Here is a 23848-nt window from a genome sequence, read left to right as displayed (position 1 = left end):
TCACTAGCTTCTGCTCATTTTTAAATTTTATTTTTGGTTTATTTGTTGAGTTTTGTTTTTGCTATCCGTGGCTTCTCTAGCTAACAAGCAGCCCTTCACTTGCTAATTCCAGCATCACATTGCATTCTCCCTTCTTTGATATTTCACTGTGATTCTTAAAAGAACGTAGGTCATACTGGGATGGGGGGTACAACCTACAGCAGCTTGTCCTCACCTTACTTGACTAAATTTGCAATGAAACTTTTTACAAGTAAAACCAACTGTGGTGTTACTGGTGTGAGGGCTTCAGCGTACTGTGTATCTTAGGGTACTCAATTGACCCATCACAAAGCAATATAGTTCTCTTCTATTTTTCATCTGCCTATATATGTCAAGAAATGATTAAGTGGTTTTCAAAATTACACTCTTGATTGTGCATTCTCCTACTGCTCAATGCCATGCCATTGATTTTTTCTACAGTTTTCACTGTTTCTGATTCTATGTATTTCCTTAACTTCATTGAAGAAGAAAGTTTTGCAGCAGCAACCGGGTCTCTGTGCGTCAATCCATCATCTCCTTCCACCTGAGTCCCGTGTTCACATGACTAACCAATCTGAAGTTTTCAGCAGCAAAACCATTGCGCTGACGCTCCATTTCCTACTAGATTCCACTCAGGAAAAGAATGGAGGTTTTTCCTATGTGTATGAAGAGATAGAGGAACAATGTGTTGCCAAGGTAAGGTTAGCCATCTTCATCTGACACGGAAATGTCACAGCATTTGTTTCTTTTTTAACTCAACATCAGACGCTCAACTCCTCTATCTACCTTATAGATTATCTTATAGGTTTTCCTTTCTGGATGAATTTCAACTTCAAGTCTAGTAACAATTGGTATCTGCTTGAAGAGGGGGTTCACTTGTGACATCATCAATATTCAACTACATGATTGGCTGTATTTTGCTAAGAGATTCCGTTTCCTAGATGAGAAGCATGCTCATTGTTTTGCTGACAGGGGGTACATTATGGCATTTACAAAAGTTCTATAATATTATCAAATGTACCATATTTGAAATCAACCATTCGACCTTTCTCCTTTTTCGCCCATTCTCCAATTCCTGCAAGAGTTTCAATAGATATAATTTTCCCATTTACATAGAGGTGTACACAATATTTGCAATATGTTCATTTTTCCATGACCTTTCCCCAATTTCCCCCACCACTGGTACCAATCCCCTCAGGCAGGACCTGTTATGCACTCCTCTTTTCAAATTTTGTATTAAAAAAAAAGAAGAAAAAAATGACATTTTTCTTGTTTAAGATACCTGTACAGGGAGTTTCCTTGTGACACTTCCATGTTTAAATGTATTATAGCAGGATTTCGTTTAGCTCTGTTTTTCTTCTTATTAACTTACTCCCTTTCTTGTGGTGGTGTCAACCTGTTTAAAAATTCTATATTCATTCCAGTGTAGAGAGTACATGAACCGTATTCACCATCTTACCTTGCTTCTTTTACCTTCCCTCTCTCATATATGACCTCCCCTGGGCCTGACCTGTTTTTCATATTATTGCTGAATTTGTATTAGGTCTAATTTCCACATATCAGAGCAAACAGGCAGTTTTTGGCATTTTGAACCTGACTAACCTCACTTAAGATGATGTTCTCCACTCCTATCCATTTCCTACAAAGGACACAATTTCATTCTTTGTTGCAGACTAAAATTCCATTTTATATAAATACCACATTTTCTTAATCTTTTCATCAGTAGTGGAGCATCTTGGCTGTTTTTGTAGTTTAGCTATTGTGAATAAATGCTACAAAAAGATGGGTGTACAGGTGCTTTTTTGTACCTTAATTCACATTCTTTTGGATTTATCCCTGCTACTAGCACTGGTAAAACAGATAGCAGTTTTTAAAAAATTTTTTGAAGAGCCTCTACACTGTTTTCCATAGTGGGAATCTATATCCCCAGCAACAGTGTATGAGGGTTCCTTATTCTCAGACATCCTGGCAAACATTTGTTTATTATTTCTGATCTTAATGATGGCCATGCTAACAAGACTGCCATGAAATCTTGACTTGGCTTTGATTTGCATTTCCATTATGGTCAGGTATGTTGAGTATTTCTTCATTTTTTAGCCATTTGGACTTCTTCCGTGGAAAAATCTCTGTTCAGTTTTTTGCCCATTTCCTCATTGGGTCATTGTTTTTTTGGGAGTTGAACTCTTTGAGCTCTCTGTGTATTTTGGTTATCAATCCCTTGTCATAGGTATTACTAGCAAAAATTTTCTTCCATTCCCTAGGAGGCCTGTTCAATTTACACACTGTTTCTTTTGTTGTACAGAAGCTTTTTAATTTCATGTAGTCCCATTTGTCAGTGCTTTCTCTTAGTTGCTGGGCAATTTGAGTTCTATTGTGCAAGCTCTTGTTTATTCCAGTGTGTTTCCTGCTCTTTCCTGCACTAGCTTCAAAGTTTCAAATCTTATATTAAGCTCCTTAATCCACATTGGGTTGATACTTGTTCAGGATGACAGACATGGATCTAGTTTCAATTTCAGGAATTCAAAGACCATGTTGAATAAGAGTGGAGACAGTCTAAACATTTGTCTTGTTCCTGACTTTAGAAGAAATGTTTTCAGTTTTTTCCCTTTACTATATTGTTGGCTGTAGGCTTGACAGATATAGGTCTGATTATGTTGAGACACAATCTTTCTATTCCTTGTTTAATCAGAGGTTTTATCATGAAGTTATGTTGCATTTTATCACAGGCATTTTCTGCATCTTTTCAGATGATTTTGTGTCTTCTGTCATTCCTCTGTTAATATGCTGTATTACACTTAGTTATTGGTGAATGTTGAACACTCTCTGTATCCCTAGGATGAAACTGACTTGATCATGCTGTGTTATTTTTTGCTATGCTGTTAAATTCAGTTTACCAATGGTATTGAGTATTTTGGCATCTATGTTCATTAAAAAAATAGGCTTATAACTCTCTTCTTTTGCATCATTGTCTAGTTTTGGGAGAAGTATAACACTGGATGCATAGAATAAGTTTGGCAGTGCTCCTTCACTTCCTATTTTCTTGAAAAACTTAAGAGTGTTTGTATTAGTTTCTTTGAAGGTATGGAATAATTTAGCAGTGAATCTCTCAAATCCTGGACTTCTCTTCTTTGGGAAGCTTTTGCCACTTCAATTTCATTGTGTGTTATAGATCCATTTAGGTGATTAATATCCTCTCCAGTTAATTTTGAGTGCTCCTATGTATCTAGAAATTGTCCATTTCTTCTAGATTGTCGAATTTATTTCAATACATGTTATTAAAGTTGAACCTGATGAATGACTGGGTTTCCATGATCTTTGTTTTTATTTCCCCATTTTATTTCTAATTTTTAAAATTTGGATGTTATATCTCCTCATTTTAGTAAGATTTAGCAGGGATTTTCAATTTCTTTATATTTTTAAGGAACCAGGTTTTAGTTTTGTTGATTATTTGTGGGTTTTGTTCACTGTCTTATTTCATTGATTTCAGCCCTTATTTATATTTTTCTCTCCTTCTGCTGGTTTTGGATTTAAGTTGGTACTATTTTTCTAGGAATTTGAGATGCAGCATAAGATCATTTCTTTGAGATCTTTCTGTGTTTTTAATACTTGCATTCATACCTACAAACTTTCCCCTTACTACTGCCTTTCCTGTGTCCCATAGGTTCTGATAGGTTGTGCATTCATCCTCATTAAATTCACCCTAGGAAACTTTTGATTTCCTCGATAACCCACTGATCAGGGAACAACATGTTGATCAATCTTCATGTGTTTAGGAATATGTGCTGTTTCTTTTGTTGTTAAATTGTTGCTTTGTTGTGTTGTGGTCATACATTATTCAAGGGGGTATTTCAGTTTGCTTGTATTTGTTAATACTTGCTTTGTGACATAAAATATGGTCTATTTGGAAGAAAGTTCCATGGGCTGCTGAGAAGAATATATCTTGTGCTCTTGAAGGTTGGAATATTCTCTAGAAGTCTGTCAGGTTCATTTGATCTGTGCTGTCATTCACTTCTAGAGTTTCTTTGTTGATATTTTTTGTCTGGATGACCCATCTATTGGTGATAGAAGAATATTAAACCTCCCACCACCACAGTGTTGGGATCTATATTTTAAATATGTATTATATGTTTAATGAAGTTGGGTGCACCATCATTAGGGTCATACAATGGAACAATTGTTATTTCCTGTTTATATATTGTTCCTTTTATTAGGAAGTATCCTTCTTTTTGTCTTTTGATTTATTTAGGCTTGAAATCTACTTTATCTGATTTAAGTGTTGCTACTCCTGACTGTTTTGGGTGGCCATTATCTTGGTAAATCTTCTTCCCCCCTTTCACCCTATGTCAATCCTTGTTTCTGTCTATAAGGAGATGGTCAGGTCTTCCTTTTTGATACAGTTTGCCAGTAGGTGTCTTTTGATAAACGAGTTGGGTTCATTAACATTCTGTGTAAGTATTGAGATTTTTGTTCTGCCAGTTAGTTGTTTTTGTTGTATAAGGTCTTCTGTGTGTGCAACTAATTTTATGCTTGTCTGTTCTTGTATGGATTACCAATCCCAATCCTTTCACTGCTATGTTTGTTTTCATCTTCTGTGTGGAGTATTCTTTCCAGAATCTTCTGTAGAAGTGGTTTAGTGATCATGTTTTAGTTTAGTTTTTTTTTTGGGAAGATTTTTTGTTCCTACTTCAATTTTGAATGATAGCTTTACTAGGTAGAGAACCTTATAACTGAAATCATTTTCTTTCAGTACTTGAAATCTCTTTCAAGTACTGCCTGCCTTGCTTTTAAGGTTTCTATTTAGAAGTCTATGGTCGTTTTGATGGTTTTACCATTATGGTATTTGATTCTTCTGTCTGATAGCCTTCAATAATCTCTCCATGTTCTCTGTGCTGTTTTAACTATATGTCATGTAGAGTTTCTGTTTTGGTCATGTGTAGTTTGTCTCCTGGAGGCTTCCTTGAATGAGAATCACTTTCTCAAAATTTTGGAAATTTTCTGTTACTATTTCGTTGAATATATTACATGTAGCTTTCACTTACCTCTTCTCCATCTCTGATGCCTGTGATTCACGTTTAATCTTTTGATGGAGTCACGGAACTCTGCATATTCCTTTCACAAAACTTGTGTCCTTTGTCTAAGAATTCTTCTGTTTTTCTTTAATATCTGTTTTGTCTTCAAGCCCTGAAATTGTTGTCTTCCACTTGTTCCACTCTGCTGGCATATCTTGGAAACATATTTTTAATTTCATTTAAGGGACATTTTGCCAGAATCTGACATTATAAGGGTTCATTATTAATATTATTATTTTTTAAAATTCCAATTCCAGTGACTGTAGAGAATTCTTTATTTCCTGAATTTTTGTTTGATTCTTTTTTCTGATACTTTCTATATGCTTCTTAAACTCCTCTTTCATATATTGTGCTGTCTTTATTATTTCATTTTTTAAATCAAAGATGTGTGTGGTGTAGGGGTATAGGATAAGAAGGTGCTACTGTATGTGACAGTGTTGTTCAATTGTTGTGGGCATGAGGAGTCCTGCTGTCAGCTCTTGCAGAGGAAAAGGAAGGATGGGGTTTCATGTAAAGCATGTATAATAGATTATTCCATTAGTGTTGTCTGTTTAGGAGGTGGGGCAGTGGAGGGAAATGGACAAGGAGGAGAGGAAGGAAAGGAGAAGAAATTAAGAAAAGAAGACAAAAGAAGAAGTAAAATAAAAATTAAAATGGGGAAGATAAAAAGAAGTGGAGCAAAACAGTGCTAAATAAATTGGTGTTTTGGTAGAGTGGAAGAGGGAGATAGGTAACAAAATATTGAAAAAATGAAAGAAATAAAAATCAAAAATTAAAAACTATTACTAAAGAAAAAAATTAGTCCAATGAATGCCCTGGACTCTTCCTTCTGGTTTCAGTCCAGCTGCTGATACATTTTATAAGGGCTTTCTGTATTTCTCTGTCCCTTATTAAAGCTGGTATGCTCAGCTGTGGGGCAGTGTATGTTACAGCTCCCTATCAGACAGCTTTTGGGTAAGGGATCAGCTCTGTGTGTTTGAGCCCAGGCTTTTCCTGGTGGGATGGGTCATTGGCATAGGTGTGTTCTCTGAAGTGGTCCCCTGAGGAGTCAGTACGCTACAGCCTGCAGGCCAAGTGTTGGAAATAGAAGTGAGTCCTTGTCCATTGCTTTTCTCTTGAAGAACTATCAGTTTCAGCTCACTATTGTTTTCTCCAAGGTGGAGGAATGTTGTTTTCACTGTCTGTGTCGGGTCCACTCACCCCTACACAAACTAGATCAACTCAGCATTCTGCCCCTTCAACACCAGGCAGAAGTGAAATGTTCCCTCAGGTTATTTGGACACCAGTTTTATCTGGAGAATGGTGGGCAATCTGCAGACCAGGTGCACTGGAGTATGTGGTTCCATCCAGAGTAGATGATGTGTTGCACTCACCTGGCAGGGTTGCAGTTGCACTCAGCTCTGAGGTGGCAGGTTCTTTGTACACAAATTATGGCAGATCCAGGATGTCCCACATGCTTGCAAGATTCATTCTGCATTTCCCTGTATTGCATTTTTGATTTTCTGGTAAAGGAAGAAAGAATCCCAAAGAAAATAAGCAAAAAAGGGAGAAAAAAATTCCACCTGTAGCATTTGGACAGCAGCTGCTACTGGTGCCATCACTAGGGATTCCCAGTGATATGAAAAGTTAATTTAATGTTTGCTCTTTGAACACTACATGCACCTTAAATGTTGGTGCTATCTTAGTTGACACAAAAAGAAGGCTCATTTACATGATTCTTTCTACCAGGAATATACTTAATACTAGGAATCTGAAATACATTTCTGAAATTGTGAGGATTAGGGTCTCAGTGTCCTAGCATCCCTCAGCTATCCACCATAATTATCTTCCATATGATATGCATATTTTATTTTATTTTTTGTTTGTTTTGTATTTTTTTTCATTTTCCTTTTATTATTCATATGTGCATACAAGGCTTGGTTCATTTCTCCCCCCTGCCCCCACCCCCTCCCTTACCACCCACTCCGCCCCCTCTCTCTCCCCCCCAATACCCAGCAGAAACTATTTTGCCCTTATTTCTAATTTTGTTGTAGAGAGAGTATAAGCAATGAAACTAGATCCATGTATATCACTCTATACCAAGATATGCATATTTTATATGCCACATGGTATGTGTTTGAGAGACCTTAAGGAAAATGTATATCTTTTCCACAAATGCACTTTAGGTGACTTTTGGGCCACTGCCTAAATCAATCTATCCCATGTGCTTCTCTCCTTATACTTGTCTCTTTTTTATGTTGATTATACTGGTGTTTGACCTTAGGTCCTCACTTTTGGTATGCAAACATTTACTGCATTAGTCATATCCAAAACACTTTTGTCCTAAGCACTTTTAATGAGCATCTCTTTCTTCTGTCCCTGCTGTCCTCAGAATTTCATCATCCTACTGCAACAGCCATAGAAGCTAAAATGACTAGAGTATGTCAGCATATCTGGCCATCCAGGTTTAAAATCCAAACAAACTAATTTATAGAACTGTGTAAACAGGACTGAACATATTATCCACAAAATATGGCTTTCCTTCCCTAACTGCAGGTGGACTCTGCAGCCCATGGAAACAGTATATATTCCCAAATCAGTCAAAATCTAAGGAAAAACTTGAGAATAAGAAAGGTTCGAATTTGCTGCCTGTTTTTATTTAAGATATCTGTTCTAATTCCAGTTTCCCAAAAGAAAATAGGAAAGGAGTTTCTTGTACAGTCCTGGAGATTCAAGGAAGAATTAGGATCATCTACTTCTCTTGCATCAAGCTACTGTGTCATTATGTGGTGTGCATTTGTGTGTATAAAAAACAAGAGTTGGCAGTCCGTGAGTTCATGTATAATCATTGTATATGTTTTTTCTACTTTCTCAAAAAACATGTTCCCACTTGACTATGCAATAGATGTGTCAATTTTCAAAAGAAATTCTACAACCCTCATACATAGTAGATAAATTAATTCCTTTGAACTCCATAATAACTGAATCAGAAGATTGGTTTAATATTCCCACTCCTTACATAGACAAGCTACATAGTCAAATGGCCCAGGTTCTTGACTCTGCAAGAGGTAAAGGTGAAACCAGGCATGGGACTCAATGTTGATGCTCTGAGCATCAACGATTTATATTCATCATTCAGTCATGTGATCAGTAGTTACCATGGCAGAGACATTCAGCACCTATGAATATGACTTACAGTATTAAAGCTTAAGAAGGGCCAAAGTGCTGTGTAGATTTTGAATGGTCACAAAACACTGTTCAGAAATAGATACACTAATCAACAGAGGTTTTGAGTCATTATCATAAATCTCATATAAACCTAAGGTTGAGGTCAGCTCCCAGATTAGAGTGCTGTGAGTAACCTAGTAGAGCAGTATAGGAGAACATTTGCCAGTAATAGTGTCCTTTCTACGACTTTGATCATTGCAGAGAAAAATAAATTCATATATATTGTATTTAACATGATCAAGACAAGTCATAGAACCCCTCAAATTCATTACCACAAACACCCAAGAGACCATGATAAGTATCTCAAAACACACTTTTCAGCCCATTTGCAGAACAGCTTGCTCAGCGAGTGTCATCCCTCACCTCATGCTGATCTCCAGGATGAACTATCACACTGATTTGGGATAGTTTGAGTTGGGCTGTCCCTGATTGCATTGATGCACACAAACACTGTGTAGGACAGAGAGACAGGAAGGAACAGAGGTACATGGTTAATAGCAGTAATTTGCAAGTAGTAGCATTTCAGTGTTTTGCAGACTTTAAGTGTAGTATCTCATGTGATTATTTACACATTCACTGAACTGATGAACATTGGCAGAAATAGATGTACTCATGCAACTTTTTGTCATTTGTATCATATTAATGCACTTTATTTGTGACAGATTTGAAAAACATCAACCTTGAAAGTATACTGTAGAACTCTTTCAAATTCCATTCCTTGTTCAAGTCCTCTTTAAAGAGACATCTTAATTTAGAGTGGTGCAATACTTAAGAAAACCTAATACATGTTATTATTAACTGTAGTCCAAATTTGCATTAAATTACACTTATTGCTACCAGTTATATGGGTGTTCCTAAAATGGTTAATAACCAATGAAAACTAGTTTCCATATGCTAAACATTCCCTTAGCTTCATCCACTAATCCATCTCTCCTGTTCCCAGAACCTATGGCAACTTGTACAATTAAACTCACTCCACAATTTTCCTGTGCAAGAGTTTCAACCATTTAGAGTCACCACGTATGCTGTTTTTCTTCAGTTTGACTAAGTTAATGTATTTGTACACATACAAGTTGTGCTTCCTATTTCTCCTCAGCTTGTCAGCTCATTGTAGGTAAGTTTCATAGCATCTGTCTTGGAGAATTTGTCCATTTCCATCAGGTTATAATTCTGTGTGCAGAATATTTATGAAAGTATTTAGTTACCCTCAATTAAATGTCCATTGAATCAGTAATCACAATTCCTGTTTAATTGGTGACAATGATCCATACTGTCCAGTACATTTCATTTATGGGTATCCAGGCTACAGTCTGGTAATTTTTTTCTTTTCAGAGAATTCCTTATGTGTTTCTGGATTTTTACTTCAGAATTTACCACTTTCCAACACATTGGTTTCTGCAATAACTGCTGTTTTTCTCCTTGCTGTTTTTATTTACATTACACTGCTCCTATTTGACTAGCATCTTACTGAACTTAGGACTTTTGTTTTCTGTTATACTGCATGTAGTGGTATAGATTTATGTTTCAGTACTGCCTTGAATTCATGTCACAGTTCTCACAGGTTTATATTCATTTTTATTTTTCATTTAAATCTTTTTTTTAAAGCATTGAAAAATTTCAATGAAATCTTGTACTTTGGACAGTGTGCTTTTTGTGTGTGTGTGCTTTGGCATTTCTTGACTTTCCTGGATTGTAACAGTAGCACTGCACCAATTCTTTCCAGCTGCAAATGGCATTTTCTCCCCTAGACCTGTCACTTTGCTTCATGAAAGAACAGGTGTCATACTGAATAAGGGGGCACACCTGAAACACTTTCAACTTTCCATACCTGAAGGTATCTGCAATTGCCCCAGCTCCACATGATGAAAAATTGTGGAAATGTTGTTCAGACTTCAGCATAATGTGTAACTTACGGGACCAACCTCAGAGCAGTGCAGTTCTGCCTCAGCAGCTGTGTGTGCTTTGTGTGTGTGTGTGTGTGTGTGTGTGTGTGCGCGCGCATGCGCGCGCACGCACGTGCAACTGCAAACTCCTTGCACTGGAGTCCCCTGTTCACACAATAATGCTACTTTAGGTTTTTGGCATCAAAATCAACGTGCTGACAATATTGTGTTTCCTTCTAGAGTCACATAAGGTGATTATGGAGGTGGTTCCATGTGTGTGTGATGAGGAAGACGTGGAAAATGTCCTGCAGGTAAGGTTGCCCATCATCATCTATGACACAAGTGTTGTTTACTTGTCTTCATTTTTCAGTCAGCTTTAGAACCCCAACTGTTTCTATTTGCATTATAGATGGTTTCTAAAATTTTCTTTGTGGAGGAATGTCAAGCAAATATCTAACTACAACAAATGTCTGCTTCAGTCTGGCACTTATGCTTAACTGTCTCAATTTCCAAGTACAGGGGAGTAAATGTTTTCCTCTCACCTTTTCCAAATTAATAATACCTTGATATGTGCTGTATAATATTAATTTGAAAAACATTTTTAAAATTTTATGCCTCTTCCAAATGCACATTATGGTGATTCCCATTAAATATTTCCTTTTTTTTCTTTTTTTTTTGTTTTTTGAATCTTGTTTTTAAGTCACAGAATCACATTTAGTAGGCAAATAAATCCAAAATAAATTTGCCTTTTGTTGTTTTCTAAGAGGATCTTTTAACTTTGTCCTGGGTGTCTTCAAATGTTTTCCCCTGACTTCCATGATATTAAGAAGTTAAAAATCACTGGCAGGAGCCAGTGACCTCACATCAAGTGTTCTGATCTAATCATAGTGATCTACATGACTTTGCAAACAGGACTGGACATGACCTTTTTCTCATATATCTTCCCTTACCTTACAGGAGGACTCCACAGTCCACAAGAACTATAAGTATTCGAAAATCTCCCATAGCCCTAGGAAATATTTAGGAGCTGAGAAAGATTAGCACTATGGACTGCTTTTATTAAAAGATATCGTCATTCCAAGCTTCTGCTGGAGAACAGGACTGGGGGTTTTTTTGGAAAGGGATTGGTGATGGAGAAAAGATTTACAACCATCTTCACTTCCTGGAAAAACCTATGTCATTTTGATGGTGCCCATTTGTGTTCATGAAGATTGGGAAGTGATTTTCAGTGAGTTTACACATCGCAGTTCCACTTGTGTACAAAACATAACACATATACACTGTGTAAGAGAGCTGTAAATATTCAAAAAATTTCTACCACATGTTACATGCCACATAAACCAATTCCTTCAGTCCTTCCATAGCTTAACTAGAAGATTAGATTAATATCCCAGCTCTTTGAAAGAGGAAGATGCAGAGACAAATGCCCAGGCTCTTCATGCTGAAATAAAAGAGAAAGATCAAGTCAAGCATGAGGCACAATGTTGATGTTTTGAGTACAGATCTGACATCTTCATTCAGCCAAGGGATCCCTACATTCAAATCAGGGACTTCCAGCTCATATGCTTATGCCTTAGAATATTAAGCTTACAGGATTCCCAAGTGCTGCCTAGATTTTGGGGTGTCCAATGTGATCAAAAAATTCAGGATGACAACATTCAGGAAGAGATTCCTAATTATTGTTGTGAAACTCACATAGTGTACATAGACAACTATGTACTGACCACAATGTCAGTGCACAGATTATACCTCCAAGACCCCATATAGAGCACGGTAGGTGAACATTTGCCTGTGTTGCTTTCCTTTGTCAGACCTCGCTCCCAGAAAAAATATCAGCGAGTACTTTGTTGCATTTAACATTACCATCAGAATTTTAGAAATAATTAAATTCATTGCCACATACCCACAATAGAGTGACAGGAACCTCAAAGTACAATTTGGTTGTTAGCCTGGTCTCCATCAACCTTGTTGGCCATTCCCAGGTCAGGTGTAAGTGTGAGTGTTGGCTGTCACTCATCCCCATTGTAAAAATTCACACTAATTTGGGCTAATGCGAGATGGGCAGTCATTGCCACAATGGACACACACCATCTCTGTGTAGAAAAGGAAGACAAGTAGGAACATAATCACAGGATTAGTAGCAGTTATTTGCAAACATAGCATTAAATTATTTCCTAATTTTTATTTATAAATGATCATTTAAATGGTATTAGCAAATAAATACAACAGAATATCTTGTGTTGTATTGATCCTGTTCTAATACCAATGGTTGATTTTACACAATGAAATTCCTTAGAAAGAGAGACGTAGAGCAACCTATGGGGATCTTGTAATGAAAAGAACATTGAAAGATAAATAGAACAGAATATCTTGTTTTCTGTTGACTTCCTCAGAAAGGCCATATATAGAGCAAACGATCTGGCTCTTGGAAAGAACAGAAATTGAATGTTGTTAAGAAGGTAGTGTAAATTCAGCTCTGGTTATGGATTTGAAGGAAGAGATGTGGACTTGGACATTAATCATACCCTGAAACTTAGTGTTTACCCGTTTGCAGATGGACTAATATGTAATGATTATTTCCTTTCATTGAGAAACCAGAAGCTCTCCATCTCATTTCTTTCTTTCTCTTTTCTTGTGCTTTATGTACCTAACCCATGTCTATGTCACTTATTGCTCTTTAAAATCCACATGCAACACTACTTGCATAGTGACAGTCATTCTTTATATTCCTAGTTCCTGCCAAGATACTGCCAAATATTCTTCCTCATCACAAGACACATGAAGAGGAAGCATCAAATACCTTGGTAAGCAGACTTGCCTTTCTGCAAAATCAACACATTATTTTTTCATTGTTAACTCTTTCAAATGTATTACAATGTGAAAGTGTGACCACATAGATTTTTTGTGACCTCCACAAATTCCATGATTTGGGATACTCAATGGAGATGTGCTATCCAACTGAGATAAGATTTCAGACTAAAAACTGGCTGCAGTACCTACTTCACTCTCAGGAAAATAGTTTTCATCCTTGGAAAAAAAACATTGTAACTGTCGTAAGACAGACATGTAAGCATGAATGAGGATGGCCACATATTAACAATCATTTCTTGATGCTATTATAGATACAGACAATTGTAAAAGAAAGTGGAAGAGACGGTCACCAGAGTGTGGTGAGTAGGTCATCAGAGGATGGTGAGTAGGGTGGATATATCCTTAATTAGTGTTGACAGACAGTCTGATTCAGGCACCAGGCTGTGGATGAGGATTGTGTGTCATCCTAGAAATTTGTATAACAGTTAAAGAACAATGTTCTTTTACAACAACCATGGTATTGTTGGGGTCTTAGTGGGTAATAGAACCAAGTATGAATCCATGTGTTTTAGGTATGGATGTGCTTGTATCCAATTTGTCTTGGATGCTGGCCAGAGTGAATTAGCATCCCAAACATCTAAGACAGTGCCAGGCTCTTGTGTATGTCCAGGGAGGATGTATAAGAGAGACATCAGATCATGGTGCAAGTCATTTCTGCTCACCTATGAACTATTTTGTTTTAATTTTATTATTCATATGTGCATACAAGGCTTGGTTCATTTCTCCCCCCTGCCCCCACCCCCTCCCTTACCACTCACTCCGCCCCCTCCCTCTCCCCCCACCCCCTCAATACCCAGCAGAAACTATTTTGCCCTTATTTCTAATTTTGTTGTAGAGAGAGTATAAGCAATAATAGGAAGGAACAAGGGTTTTGCTGGTTGAGATAAGGATAGCTATACAGGGCATTGACTCACATTGATTTCCTGTGCATGTTGTTACCTTCTAGGTTAATTCTTTTTGATCTAACCTTTTCTCTAGTTCCTGGTCCCCTTCTCCTATTGGCCTCAGTTACTTTTAAGGTATCTGCTTTAGTTTCTCTGCATTAAGGGTAACAAATGCTAGCTAGTTTTTTAGGTCTTACCTATCCTCACCCCTCCCTTGTGTGCTCTCGCTTTTATCATGTGCTCAAAGTACCTATGGACTCTAGATCATTGCTATTCATTTTGATACTCACTGCAGAAATCTGTGTTTCATGGTAAAGTTTATATAACCCTATAATATTGCAGATTGTGAACCATGGTCCACTATGCACATTTCATGTCAACAGGATATGAATTTATAATGTGAGAGAACAATCCCATCCACCATGGGACAGCAGTTGTGAGCTTGGCCTAGTTCAGATCTTTAATCCTGTAGGCCTTAATACACTACCATCAGAGTTGGGATTCCCACTTCATATGTTTCAAGGTGAAGCTGCAGTGTGTCAGTGGAAATGGTATCAAAAGTAGAACTTCTAAGGTCCTATATCTCGTTTGTGTACCTGAAATTGCACATAAAATGTTGTGAAGTCTCCAGGTACAGACACTCCTGGGAAAAACCTAGAATATAAAGGACAGAGTGGTATATATCTCAACATATGCTAGATCAAGCCTCTAGCACATGAAGATATGGATTTATACCAAGTGCAAATTGTACTCCGTACTCACCATAACTCAACTAATGTAGAATGAATGTTTGAAATTCTCTAACAAACTTATTCCTATTATTTTTGTCTCCAAAGGTTGGAATATATATTACGAGTCCAGCAAAGATGAGGAAAATTCTGCAGGTAGGTGATCCACTCGAGGTAGGTTCTAAAGGGATGTTTCCCTGTGAGGAGCCTTGTACACAAATACTCTAGAGAAATAAGGAAGGACTATCAAATAAAAATGAACTATGTGTTGTTTGCATACTTTAGTCATATAGAAATAAATGTGGTATCTTTACTGACATTGAGCCTATTGTTCCATTTGTTTGGATAGTTAAAATCAATGCTCTTGAGAAGCCCTACTTTTCCTTATTCTGCCTCTCCCAAGTATCATAGAATTCTTGGTGGTTGTTGACATTTGTTGGGAATTGTTTTCAAGAGATTTCAAATTGATAGGAAACTATTAAAACACCCTACTCTCTGATACTGCTTGAACTTGGAACCAGAGGTTTTATGACCACTTACACAGTGGAGGAAAAAGCAAACACACTCCTGTCATTTAAAGGCTTCACAGTTGCACTTCCTCTTCTTCCTTCACCATCCTGTCCTGGTTGGAAGGACACCACCAACAAGTTAGAGAATATTCCTATGAATTCGTGTTCATGTGTGGGTCTTGTGGAGAAGACTGGTGAAATATCGGCCCTCAATACTATTGCTCACCTCAACACTTCATCACTTCCAGCCTTCTCAGAGTAGGAGTATTCTGAATATACTTCCTACAGAGATCTGTGTCCACTTGGACTTCAGGCGAAAACTAGCAGGGAGAGATCATGAGTATGTATGAGATGAGGCTGCACACCTATTTCTTCACATTTTGTATGAACTGTTCACCTGGATAAACAGTCTAAGAAGGGTCTCTTATGGTAGCAAGTTGAAAGAGGCTTATTTCTTTCAGTCACAGAGATCAAGCCAGAAATTATTGCCCTCCTTCTCTTCCCTGTCATCAGAACTCTGAGGTGCCTCTACTCTCACTCCTTCCATGACACTGTTTGAACCTTGCAATGTTCTCCCTACCTAAGTCACAGTAATTCAACCTTTTAAAGGATTAATTAGCACAGAATCTGGATGATTACTTTTTCTTCTAGCCTTGTGATCATCCTCTCCAGTCAGTCGCGGAATTATAAAGATGCAATGTTTCTCATGTCCCAGTGCTCTTCCCTGGACATGAAACTCACTCAATATGTAGGTGGACTTTAATTCTCCCTCAAAGGATAGGGAAGAACTCCAGGTCCATGGCAGCTGCTGTTGGGATTGGTTTGAATGTTTATTTGAGTAATTCTGTAATGAGGAAATGTGACAATATACCTTTTCTTTTTTAATTTTATTATTCATATGTGCATATAATACTTGGGTCATTTCTCGCCCCTGCCCCCACCCCCTCCCTTACCACCCGCTCCGCCCCCTCCCTCTTCCCCCCACCCTCTCAATACCCAGCAGAAACTATTTTGCCCTTATTTCTAATTTTGTTGTAGAGAGAGTATAAGCAATAATAGGAAGGAACAAGGGTTTTTGTTGGTTGAGATAAGGATAGCTATACAGGGCATTGACTCACACTGATTTCCTGTGCATGTTGTTACCTTCTAGGTTAATTCTTTTTGATCTAACCTTTTCTCTAGTTCCTGGTCCCCTTCTCCTATTGGCCTCAGTTACTTTTAAGGTATCTGCTTTAGTTTCTCTGCATTAAGGGTAACAAATGCTAGCTAGTTTTTTAGGTGTCTTACCTATCCTCACCCCTCCCTTGTGTGCTCTCGCTTTTATCATGTGCTCAAAGTCCAATCCCATTGCTGTGTTTGCCCTTGATCTAATGTCCACATATGAGGGAGAACATATGATTTTTGGTCTTTTGGGCCAGGCTAACCTCATTCAGAATGATGTTCTCCAATTCCATCCATTTACCAGCGAATGGTAACATTTCATTCTTCTTCATGGCTGCATAAAATTCCATTGTGTATAGATACCACATTTTCTTAATCCATTCGTCAATGGTGGGGCATCTTGGCTGTTTCCATAACTTGGCTATTGTGAATAGTGCTGCAGTAAACATGGGTGTGCAGGTGCCTCTGGAGTAACCTGTGTTACAGTCTTTTGGGTATATCCCCAAGAGTGGTATTGCTGGATCAAACGGTAGATCAATGTCTAGCTTTTTAAGAAGCCTCCAAATTTTTTTCCAGAGCGGTTGTACTAGTTTACATTCCCACCAACAGTGTAAGAGGGTTCCTTTTTCCCACATCCTCGCCAACACCTGTTGTTTGTGGTGTTGCTCATGATGGCTATTCTAACAGTGGTGAGTTGGAATCTTAGTGTGGTTTTAATTTGCATTTCCTTTATTGCTGGAGATGGTGAGCACTTTTTCATGTGTTTTTTGGCCATTTGAATTTCTTCTTTTGAGAAAGTACTGTTTAGTTCACTTGCCCATTTCTTTTTTGGTTCATTAGTTTTGGGAGAATTTAGTTTTTTAAGTTCACTATATATTCTGGTTATCAGTCCTTTGTCTGATGTATAGTTGGCAAATATTTTCTCCCACTCTGTGGGTGTTCTCTTCAGTTTAGAGACCATTTCTTTTGATGAACAGAAGCTTTTTAGTTTTATGAGGTCCCATTTATCTATGCTATCTCTTAGTTGCTGTGCTGCTGGGGTTTCATTGAGAAAGTTCTTACCTATGCCTACTAATTTCAGAGAATTTCCTACTCTTTCCTGTATCAACTTTAGAGTTTGTGGTCTGATATTAAGATCCTTGATCCATTTTGAGTTAATCTTGGTATAGGGTGATATACATGGATCTAGTTTCAGTTTTTTACAGACTGCTAACCAGTTTTCCCAGCAGTTTTTGTTGAAGAGGCTGCTATTTCTCCATCGTATATTTTTAGCTCCTTTGTCAAAGACAAATTGGTTGTAGTTTTGTGGCTTCATATCTGGATCCTCTATTCTGTTCCACTGGTCTTCATGTCGGTTTTTGTGTCAGTACCATGATGTTTTTATTGTTATTGCTTTGTAATATAGTTTGAAGTCAGGTATTGTGATACCTCCTGCATTGTTCTTTGACTGAGTATTGCCTTGACTATTCGTGGCTTCCTGTGTTTCCATATAAATTTCACGGTAGATTTTTCGATCTCTTTAATGAACGTCATTGGAATTTTGATGGGAATTGCATTAAACATGTAGATTACTTTTGGGAGTATCGGCATTTTTACTATGTTGATTCTACCAATCCATGAGCATGGGAGATCTCTCCACTTTCTATAGTCTTCCTCAATCTCTTTCTTCAGAAGTGTATAGTTTTCCTTGTAGAGGTCTTTCACATCTTTTGTTAGGTTTACACCTAGGTATTTGATTTTTTTTGAGGCTATTGTAAATGGAATTATTTTCATGTATTCTTTTTCAGTTTGCTCATTATTAGTGTATAGAAATGCTAATGATTTTTCTATGTTGACTTTATATCCTGCTACCTTGCTATAGCTATTGATAATGTCTAGAAGCTTCTGAGTAGAGTTTTTTGGGTCTTTAAGGTTTAGGATCATGTCGTCTGCAAATAGGGATATTTTGACAGTTTCTTTACCTATTTGTATTCCTTTTATTCCTTCTTCTTGCCTAATTGCTCTGGCTAGGAATTCCAGTACTATGTTGAATAGGAGTGGAGATAGTGGGCATCCTTGTCTGGTTCCTGATTTTAGAGGGAATGGTTTCAGTTTTTCTCCATTAAGTATAATGCTGGCTGTAGGTTTGTCATATATAGCTTTTATAATGTTGAGGTACTTTCCTTCTATTCCTAGTTTTCTTAGAGCCTTTATCATGAAATGGTGTTGGATCTTATCAAAGGCTTTTTCTGCATTTATTGAGATGATCACGTGGTTTTTGTCTTTGCTTCTGTTAATGTGGTTTATTACATTTACTGATTTTCGTATGTTGAACCACCCCTGCATCCCTGGGATGAAGCCTACCTGGTCGTGGTGAATAATCTTTTTGATGTGTTGTTGAATTCGGTTTGCCATTATTTTGTTGAGGATTTTTGCATCAGTGTTCATTAAGGAGATTGGCCTATAGTTCTCCTTTTTGGAGGTGTCTTTGCCTGGTTTTGGGATAAGTGTAATACTGGCTTCATAAATTGTGTTTGGCAGTTTTCCTTCCCTTTCTATTTCGTGTAACAGTTTAAGGAGGGTTGGTGTCAGTTCTTCTTTAAAGGTCTGATAGAATTCAGCAGAGAATCCATCAGGTTCTGGACTTTTCTTTTTGGCGAGACTCTTGATTGCTGTTTCAATTTCATTCTGTGTTATAGATCTATTCAGGTGATTAATTTCCTCTTGGTTCAGTTTTGGATGATCATATGTATCTAGAAATCTGTCCATTTCATTAAAATTTTCAAATTTATTTGAATAAAGGTTCTCAAAGTAGTCTCTGATGATTTCCTGGACTTCCATGGTGTTTGTTGTTATATCCCCTTTTGCATTCCTGATTCTACTAATTTGGGTTTTTTCTCTCCTCATTTTAGTCAGGTTTGCCAGGGGTCTATCGATCTTGTTTATTTTTTCAAAGAACCAACTTTTTGTTTCATTAATTCTTTGTATGGTGTTTTTGGTTTCTATTTCGTTGATTTCAGCTCTTATTTTTATTATTTCTCTCCTTCTATTTGTTTTGGGATTTGCTTGTTCTTGTTTTTCTAGGAGTTTGAGATGTATCATTAGGTCATTGATTTGGGATCTTTCAGTCTTTTTAATATATGCACTCATGGCTATAAACTTTCCTCTCAGGACTGCTTTAACTGTGTCCCATAGGTTCTGGTAGGTTGTGTTTTCATTTTCATTGACTTCCAGGAACTTTTTAATTTCCTCTTTTATTTCATCGATGATCCATTCTTCATTAAGTAATGAGTTATTTAGTTTCCAGCTGTTTGCATGTTTTTGCCTTTACTTTTGTTGTTGAGTTCTACTTTTACTGCATTGTGATCAGATAGTATGCACGGTATAATTTCTATTTTCTTGTATTTGCTGAGACTTGCTTTGTGCCCTAGGATATGATCTATTTTGGAGAAGGTTCCATGGGCTGCTGAGAAGAATGTATATTGTGTAGAGGTTGGATGAAATGTTCTGTAGACATCTACTAGGTCCATTTGATCTATTGCATATTTTAGATCTTGGATTTCTTTATTGATTTTTTGTTTGGATGACCTATCTATTGATGATAATGGGGTGTTAAAGTCTCCCACAACCACTGTGTTGGCATTACTTTTAGGTCTTTCAAGGTATGTTTGATGAAATTGGGTGCATTGACATTGGGTGCATACAGGTTGATAATTATTATTTCTTTTTGGTCTATTTCCCCTTTTATTAGTATGGAATGTCCTTTTTTATCTCGTTTGATAAATGTAGGTTTGAAGTCTACTTTGTCAGAGATAAGTATTGCTACTCCTGCCTGTTTTCAGGGGCCATTGGCTTGGTAAATCTTCCAGCCTTTCATCCTTAGCCTATGCTTATTTCTGTTGGTGAGATGGGTCTCCTGTAAGCAACAAATTGTTGGATCTTCCTTTTTAATCCATTTCGTCAAGTGGTGCCTTTTGATGGGTAAATTAAGTCCGTTAACATTAAGCGTTAGTACTGGTAGGCATGTGGTGATTCCTGTCATTTAGTTGTCTTAGTTGTTTGAATTTTGATTGTGTGTACCTAAGTTGAGGTCACTCTCTACTTTCTTGCTTTTTCTTTTCCTGTGGTTTGGTGCTGCCTGTCTTTTCATGGTTAAGTTGGGTGTCACTTTCTGTGTGCAGAATCCCTTGAAGAATCCTTTGTAGTTGTGGCTTTGTGGTCACATATTGTTTTAGTTTCTGCTTATCATGGAAGACTTTTATTGCTCCATCTATTTTGAATGATAGTTTTGCTGGGTAGAGTATCCTGGGGTTGAAGTTATTTTCATTCAGTGCCCGAAAGATCTCACCCCACTCTCTTTTCTTGCTTTTAATGTTTCTGTTGAGAAGTCTGCTGTGATTTTGATGGGTTTACCTTTGTATGTTACTTGTTTTTTCTCTCTTGCAGCCTTCAATATTCTTTCCTTAGTTTCTGAACTTGTTTTAATGATGATACGTCGTGGGGTAGTTCTATTTTGATCTGGTCTGTTTGGTGTCCTGGAGGCCTCTTGCATCTGTATGGGAATATCTTTCTCTAGATTTGGGAAATTTTCTGTTATTATTTTGTTAAATATATTACGCATTCCCTTCGCTTGCACCTCTTCTCCTTCTTTGATGCCCATGATTCTCAAGTTTGGTCTTTTGATGGAGATGGTGAGTTCTTGCATTTTCTTTTCACAGGTCTTGAGTTGTTTAATTAATAGTTCTTCGGTTTTTCCTTTAATTACCATTTCATCTTCAAGTTCTGAGATTCTGTCTTTTGTTTGTTCTATTCTGCTGGATTGGCCTTCCGTTCTGTTTTGCAGTTCTGTTTCATTCTTTTTTCTGAGGTTTTCCATATCCTGGCTGTTTTCCTCTTTAATGCTGTCTATTTTTGTCCTGAGTTCATTTATCTGTTTATTCATCATGTTCTCTCTTTCACTTTGGTGTTTATACAGTGCTTTTATGGTTTCCTTTATTTCTTCTTTTGTTTTTTCAAATTCTCTATTTTTGTTGTCTTGGAATTTCTTGAGTGTCTCTATCCAGTATCATCTCTATAAAATTCTCATTGAGTACCTGTAGTATATCTTCTTTTAAATTATTCTTGTGGGCTTCATTGGGTCCTTTGGCATAGTTTATCTTCATTTTGTTGGAGTCTGGATCTGAGTACCTGTTTTCTTCATTCCCCTCTGGTTCCTGTACTAATTTTTTGCTGTGGGGAAACTCGTTTCCCTGTTTTTTCTGTCTTCCATCATTGTCTTTGGTGTTGTTACTGTCCCTGTACTGTGTGCAATTTTCTAGCTTGTAATTATAACAATGGTAATATTTAGAATGGAAGGGTGAGCTGAGATGGAAAGCAAGAAGTTAAAGAAATGGGAAAAACAAATACACAGACTGGAGGGAGAAAACAGAACAAGGTGTCAGACAAGAAGATTTCAAAGGTATAAACAGGGAGCTTTAGTGTACTAATCTACAGTAAGCTGAACAGACATTAGAGAGAGAGAGAGGGGATTGAAAATCAAAAATAAAAAAAAAGGTAAGAATTAAAATAAAAAATAAGTAAATGAAGGAAAAATCTATTTGTAAAAATGTATTAAAATAAAATGAAAAAATAGAAAATTTTAAAAAACCAAAAAACCAAAAAACCTCCAAGTTCAAATGCAGTGAAGTCACAGTCTCCAATCCTGGAGATGGTGCCTCAGATGTTATTCTGTAGTTGTCTCATCAAAGGGGATGCATAAAGAAGAACAAAACTACACACACAAGCAAAAAAATAATCCCACCAAGTGTCCCAAGTTCAAATGCAATACAGTTTCAGTAAGTTTTTCAGCTTGCAGGTGTAATTCGGTTGTTCTCTCATCAAAGGTAGGGAGACAAAGAAAAAAAAAAGAGTCTGGAGACAGTTCTGAGAATGGTTTCTGCAACTGTGGCTTGCCTGCTCACTGTTGTTAGCCTGCTGTTGCTGGAGGTGTTATTTATGCAGATCTCTGGGGTGAGCTTAGCACTCACCTGGACCCGCAGGCTTTGTTGCTCAGATTTCTCCTGTGCATGAGCCTCTGCTACAAGCTTTCCCCTTCCAAGCACTGGGAAAGATGACACTGCACCCGCGTTGTCAGGCCTGTGTGTTTATTTACAGTTCATGTGGGAGGTGGGTCTTTCCCCCTCTCCTGTGCAGTTCTCCTCCCACTGCCACTTTCACAAGCTTTCCTGCTCCTGATTACTGGGTGGTGCTGCTGCTCCTGCCAGTCGCCATGTTTGTTTACAGCTCACGTGGGAAGTGGGTCTTCCCTCCTCTCCTGTGGAGTTTTCCTCCCTCTGCCACTCTCACAAGCTTTCCCGCTCCTGGTTGCTTGGCGCACGCAACCGTTCCCGCCAGAGGCTCTCCAGCCCGCCCAGCTTCTTTACTTACAGTCCCGGGAAGGATTCCCTTCCCCCAATCTTTGGTGCTCAGTGTGCCCCACACTCTTTCCTGTGTGTCTTATTTGTTCTTATTGCTTATTACTCAGTTTCTCTTTTTTCCTGGGGTGGAGGTCAGTCTGTCCAGGGGGCTATGCTGCTCTGGCCCAGGCTTGTCTGTGGGAGTACTGTGGTACCGCGAAGCTCACCTGGTCCATGTCTTCCCAAGACTTCTGGGCGCCGGCAACTGTCGGTCTGGGGGCCCTCCTTGTTTCTCCATTTAACGTGAAGTGGACATTCTCTATGCCGGCTGGCAGGAAGTGTGGAGGGGTCAAAGTTATGCCTTTTCTCAGTGATTATACCTGCAAAGTGTGTCTCCAGCTTCTTTCCAAGATTTCTCTATAGGAAGCTCACTTTCTGCTTCCTCCCTCTAGCCGCCATCTTGGAATTCCTCCGACAATATATCCTTGATCTTTCCATCAATGTTCCCATTCTGGAGAAAACTATCAGGGTTACAGGTGATGAAGTAAAGAAAATTGGAGAAAACAAGAGGAGGGAAAGTGACAGGTAGTAGGAGGAACAACGAAAGGGAGGAAATGAAATATCAAACTGAGAAATTCATGGAGATAGGGGCTGCCTCTTGGATGAGATGTAATTAATAGGAACCCTACCTCTTGGAATAATGGATAAACTCTGCTACAGAAAAGCCATGGACACCCTAGATCTTTTCTTTATTGCAGTAGTGAGGAAACTCATGCAGTGATGGAGGACTAGAGAGATGAGCAGTAATTGAGTTCCAGATTGGGCTGCATGTTACTAGAAGCAAGAGAGATCTAGTTTTTCATGTAGCTGTTTCTCTTTTTCAAGGCCGCTCCATCATGGTCACTGCCCTGGTGCATGCAGAAGCCTCCTCCAGTGATGGCGAGAAGTAAGAAATGGCCCAGCAATATGAATGTAATTTACTCCTTAATTCTCTCTGGTTTTACTCTATTTCCCTCCTTCTTTGTGTTTCTTTCCTCTTCCTGATTTCACATGTTTTATGAGTTTTTCTGAATGTGCATGTCTCCTGTAGATACTTGAGGCCTGACCTTCTTCACTGCCTGCAAACGTTCATTGTAGATCTACT

General features: G+C 37.9%; 1 protein-coding gene and 1 pseudogene across 2 annotated transcripts in view; one reads left to right on the top strand and one right to left on the bottom strand.

Annotated features, from left to right (window-relative positions):
* Positions 1–23848, top strand: part of LOC109676735 (doublecortin domain-containing protein 1-like) — a 1027711-nt pseudogene that overhangs the window by 331312 nt on the left and 672551 nt on the right.
* Positions 1–23848, bottom strand: part of LOC109677192 (dnaJ homolog subfamily C member 24-like) — a 929921-nt gene that overhangs the window by 376728 nt on the left and 529345 nt on the right. The gene's annotated exons all lie outside the window — the stretch shown is intronic.

Source organism: Castor canadensis, chromosome 18, assembly GCF_047511655.1.
Source record: "Castor canadensis chromosome 18, mCasCan1.hap1v2, whole genome shotgun sequence".
Taxonomy (NCBI): Eukaryota; Metazoa; Chordata; class Mammalia; order Rodentia; family Castoridae; genus Castor; species Castor canadensis.
The sequence above is the reverse complement of the archived record's forward strand: the minus strand, read 5'-3'. Positions and strand labels throughout refer to the sequence as shown.